This window comes from Macaca fascicularis, chromosome 10 (assembly GCF_037993035.2).
Source record: "Macaca fascicularis isolate 582-1 chromosome 10, T2T-MFA8v1.1".
Lineage (NCBI taxonomy): Eukaryota > Metazoa > Chordata > Mammalia > Primates > Cercopithecidae > Macaca > Macaca fascicularis.
In genome coordinates this window covers 39,637,501-39,643,154 of record NC_088384.1, presented here as the reverse complement: position 1 = coordinate 39,643,154, position 5,654 = coordinate 39,637,501, and positions in this window count along the sequence as shown.

Below are 5,654 nucleotides of genomic sequence, written 5' to 3'. Positions count from 1 at the left end.
GGAAGGAAGGAAGGACAGACAGAACAAAAAGTTTTACAACCCTTTTTTTCATAGTGTCAGGAATTTACAGATAACACAAGTAGTTTAGGTCAGGGGCCGATGTTATTAGTATTACTTTTTTTTTTTTTTTTTTTAACTCCTACGGCCTGGTGGTGGTGCCAAGGTTGTCTGGCTATTTATCTGACTTTTGTTTGTTTCTAACGTTTTGCTTTCTCTCTTTCCTCCTGTCTTGTGAACTAGGCAAGGTGGGGGGAGGAGGGCAGCAGGAGCAGTAGAGGTCTCCTTCCTCATCCCCCACTTTGAGAATTTTCACTAATTAGTGGGCGGGTTCCCTTTCATTTTTACTTTTTGGGTCTTTTTTTTTTTTTTTTTTTTTTTTTTAAGACGGAGTCTTGCTCTGTCACCCAGGCTGGAGTGCAGTGGCCGGATCTCAGCTCACTGCAGCCTCCGCCTCCCGGGTTCACGCCATTCTCCTGCCTCAGCCTCCTGAGTAGCTGGGACTACAGGCGCCCGCCACCTCACCCGGCTAGTTTTTTTGTATTTTTTAGTAGAGACGGGGTTTCACCGTGTTAGCCAGGATGGTCTCGATCTCCTGACCTCGTGATCCGCCCGTCTCGGCCTCCCAAAGTGCTGGGATGACAGGCTTGAGCCACCGCGCCCGGCCAGCAAGTTTCTATTACAAGTAATACACTTACAGTGAGGGTTTTACATTTTCTACAGCTGGAAACTCTTTTCTAAATGAAGACCTAGGATCAAACCTGTGTTAAACCTGAACAGGCACATGTACTAACTTTGTCATGTCTTAAGCAGGTTAGTTTTTAACTGGGCCTTAAAACCTTTTTTTAGCAAGTAAAACAGTATTTTTTAATCAGAGAAGTTTTTACGAGCCCGACGCTTGAACTTGCGGCGTCTGTTTGGGGAAAGAGTTGGTTAAAGTCAAGTTATCTTGAGGCATTAACCCTTCTGCTTCTCCAGGCCATTGGTCTCTTACGTGAGCCCTTCTATCAACATAACATGAAGAAACATCTAGGCTGCCAGCAATGTTTTCAGCCTACTGAGGAAATAGGTTTTTTTCTGTTTTTTTATTTTTATTTTTTAAATTTTTGGCTAAAGGAGGAGGTTCTGGTAACTTCTGGTTTATATGTTTAAAGAATGACTGAAAGACCTTGCGATCGTTGCTGGGCTGGACGGGTCTGGGTTTCCTAAGCAGTACGTGTACAGTGGGGACACCTTACATAGGTGTTTCTTCTAGCATGGTTATGGGTGGGGGGGGGGGGGGGTGGTAACAACAACAAAGCAATGTATAGCATATTCATATCCAGCAAGGACGAAAGAGGTCCTTACCTGGGAAAAAGGTTGAATACAGCGACAGAACAATAGGAAAACAGTTAGTATTCTAGGAAAACTATCTGTCTTAAGATTTTTAACTACATTGACTTGCTTGATGAGTCCTCAAGCTTCGGCCGTGCATAGACTAGTCAGCTGCCGGTGTGTGACTAGAGCAGGGCTTGTGGTCCTCAGCAGCAGCTTGGTCTCGTCTCAGGATCAGCCGGGCTGGATGATCTGCGTCCTGTTAGCCGGTCCACTTGTCCTGAGCTGTCGGTGTTAGCTGACTGTGGTGGATCCAAGACGCAACACCTGCAACTTTAACAGCAGTGGGAGTGGACAAGGTTACAGTATAGGGCTCATCCTATATGGGTTGTAGAAAAATTAGGTTTTACTTTAAACAGAGTCCCTAGATTTAAATGGGTGTCAGGCTCGTAGGCATTATTTTTCTTCATTTAATTATGAACACTTCGTATGGCTATTTTGAAAGGCTGCATTTGCCTTTTAAAGGTTAATTTCTTTAGTTTCCGGAGGTCACCTTTTATTTGACCTACGATTTGCGGGTGGCCAACTGAACACAATCTTACAGGGCAGATACCTAGTTTGTTTGGTAGGGGTGCACCTGACTCGGAGGAGGACCGTAGGCAAAAACCTGATTTTATCTTAAGTGAATTTCCTGGCATATATCTATATATCTATATCTATATCTATATCTATATCTATATCTGTGTGTGTGTGTGTGTATGTGTGTGTGTGTGTGTGTGTATATATATATACATCTATCTATCTATCTATCTATCTATCTATCTATCTATCTATCTGTCTATCTATCTATATCTATATATGGCAACCCTTTTTTTTTCGTTTTGTTTTTTGGTCGCCAGTAGCTGCTCGCTCGAGTGTCCAGTTCATGCGTTCCACCTTTTGTTGAACTTTGTGGCCGATAGGCTGCGTGTAACCTCTGTTGTATTGTTAACAGTCTTGTTAAATCTTGCACTATTCCAGCTACAGCTACAAATGCTGGCCTATTGTCTGACTTTAAAATCAGAGGTAGTCTTAAACCTGGGGATAATGTCTTTTAACAGTACTTTAGTCACTTCTTGTACTTTTTCTGTCCTGGTGGGGAAAACTGTAACTTACCCTGAAAAGGTGCAAACAAGCACTAGCCTCCAGCAGGGGGCAGTCCTGTAAAGTCTATAAGCAAGTTTTCACAAGGTATGGCTCTTTTTCCTGTTTCAGTTTCTTAGAGGAGGAGTTCCCCCCTCCCCCCATCCCCACCCCCACTCCGCCCCTTTGTCACTGTATCTAGTGGCTGAGCCTTCAGTGAGAAATTGGAATCCAGATACGGCAGAGTCTTGCTGTTTGTAACTTCTAATGTGACCATGGGCTCCTGGGAGCCTAATGAGAAGGTGCCTAGTCTGCCCTAGTCTTTACATTCTTCAGCTCCTGTCAGCCTGATCAGATGAGTGTCTGGTTCCTCCAAGGTGCAGCAGCCCTTGGCCGATGGCCTCTTTGTCTTGCGGCCTTGGCCATTTCCTGTATTGCCTTCTGAACATTTACCCTTCTAGAGTCTTTTTTTTTTTTTTTTTCCATCTCGCACATTAATCTCTCTCTAGCCTTGTCCGGCTCTGGAATCCTTGCCTAACTTGACTTCGGTCATGTCTACATCCACGTCCGCGGCCTCTCACAATGCTGCTTTCCGCCCCCCCCCCCCCCCCCCCGCGTTCTCACGCTCCTACGGCCAGCTGGTGGGGCCCGAGAAACGGCACGGGCCCTGCCCCCGCCCACGCACTGCTGTCTGTCTCTCCTGTTTTCTTTTGATTCTCTATCTTTACACTTGCTTTTAGTCTTTCTTTTTCTTTTGCTCTTTTCCCTGTTTTCTAGAGTTTAACAGGCTCTTTTCTTTATACACTTGGAGGGTGAAACAGGCATACCGAGAGTCAGTGTAAATGTTTACAGTCTTACCCTCACCGAGTTCTAAGGCCCGGATTAAAGCAATGAGCCCAGCTTAACGACAGCGTCCAGGGTTACCACCGCATATTCTGCACATCTCTCCCCTCGTGGGTTGGTGAAGCTGTTCCCGTCCACGCATAGCTCCTAGTGTACTGATGCCCAAGGCTGGTCCCGGAGGTCAGATCTGCTAGAGTACACTGGAGTCCAACACCTCTACACAGTCATGCTCGACAGGGCTCTAGCTGTCGGGAGCAAGGCGGTGGGTTCAGGGTGTTCCCAGTTTAGTAGCTCAATGGTTGAAAAGGGCTGATAGATGAAAGTCTGTTGCCCACCCCCCTCCCCCCGGGATGTGGGCCTGGTCATTATAATAGACAGGTCCTCGTATCTCCCTGAGAGGCATTTACAGAGCTCGAGTAAGACCAGATCTGAGATGGCCCACTTGACTATCTCGACTTCTTTCCTTGGCCTCTGGAGGCTCCGATCCTTCCCTTCGAGGTGAGACCTGGGGCGTGTCAGCTCCTGAATCTCATTTCTGAGGGGGTTGTTGGCCTCGGTGAAGCGGGGTAGGCTGGGAAACATGGAGAAAGAATCTGTGTTATCTCTCGCGGCTCCCGTAAAAACTGGCTTCTCTTGCCGTTTCCTGGGACTCCCTTTTTAAAAAAACTGTGTGTCTGCCGGCGAAGCCGCTCTTACTTTTACTTTTGGCTATTTTGCACAAAGTTGTTAAACAGGGCTAAATTAACGCTGGCTTTGTCTATAATCTATTTCGCCATGAGTCCCTATAAAGGAATTTGATCTAGGTACACAGGCTGTCCTCCGACCCCGTCACCACCTGAACTACACGGCCAATTGTGCTCTGCCTATAGTTCCTTCCGTGGGCCATCCAACAGCAGAAGAGGGCAATTCTAATTCACCCAGAGTTCGTGACCTCTAGGGGGTTAACTGAACTCTATAATCTCCTGCAAAACCTTTTGTAAGGTTCTGTAACATGCATTTTAGTAGGGTAAGTTGTGACGACTTGATGACTTTCCTTTTATTTTTCTTTTTGAAACGTTTTTAAGAGGGCTCCTAGCGGAGTGGGCTTACTTTGTGTCTGACCTATGTTTCTCTCGAGACGAAACAACATTCACCCTACGAGAAGGAAAGGGTAAAAGGTCACTCAGTCACCTAATTCACACTAAATCAAAATGAAAGCTAAAACCAAAGTGTTGTTAAGGGCACACCTGTTCGTCAAGCAATTTAAGCCAAACCAAAATCAGGAGCAAGACCAAAGTGGCAATCAAGGCAGGCCTGTTTATCAAGCAATTCAAGTCAAGTCAAAATCGAAACCGAAACCAAAGTATCAACCAATGAATTCAAGTCAAGTCAGAAACCAAAACCAAAGTGCCGGTAGAGGCACGCCGTGGGTGATCAGGCCACGCTTCCACTCAAACGGAGTGGGGGAAGTTCCAAAGAGCAGTCTCAGCAAGTTTCAGATGTCCGGACTGAAAGTGCCAGTTCCTTCCCAGTGTCCAGCCACTGTGCCGATCCTCCACGGGGGCGTGCTGTGCACTGCTCTTTGGAGGCGAGGCATCGCACCGGGGCAGACGCCTACCCGGCAGCACTCTGAGGATCCGCATCGCTCAAGCTGGCCAGAGTCCCCCGCAGGGATGCTCTACAGGGCAGGCATAAGCCGCCTGAGGGGCTGCCTCGACCCTCCGTGCATCACCAGCTCGCTTCCCGGTGAGGGAACCCAGAAATGTAGCAGGACAAGCCGCAGACAAAACTCCTGAGACACCGGATTAAAGAAGGAAGAGGTTTTTCATTCGGCCGGGAGCGTCGGCAGACTCGCATCTTAGGAGCCGAGCTCCCCGAAAAAGACTTTTTTAAAGGCTTACAACCTCAAGGGTTGCACGTGAAAGGGTCGTGACAAATCGAGCAAGCGTGGGAAACGTGACTGGGGGCTACCTGCATCAGCTAACAGAACAAAAAGTTTTACAAGGAATTCACAGATAACAGAAGTAGTTCAGGTCGGGGGTCGATGTTATTATTATTACTTCCTCTTTTTCTTTTTTTTTCCTTTTTTTTTTCTTTCTTTCTTTCTTTCTTTCTTTTTTTTTTTTTTTTAAATCTCCTAGGGCCGTGTGGTGGCACCAAGGGTGTCTGGCCATTTATCTTGCTTTCGTTCCTTTCTAACTTTCTGCTTTCTGTCTTTCCTCTTGTCTTGTGAACTAGGCGAGGTGCGGGGAGGAGGGCAGCAGGAGTAGTAGTGGTCTCCTTCCTTATTATTATTATTTTGAGACAGAGTCTCGCTCTGTCACCCAGGCTGGATCGCCACGGCACGATCTCGGCTCACTGCAACCTCGGCCTCCCCGGTTCAGGCAAGTCGCCTCCTT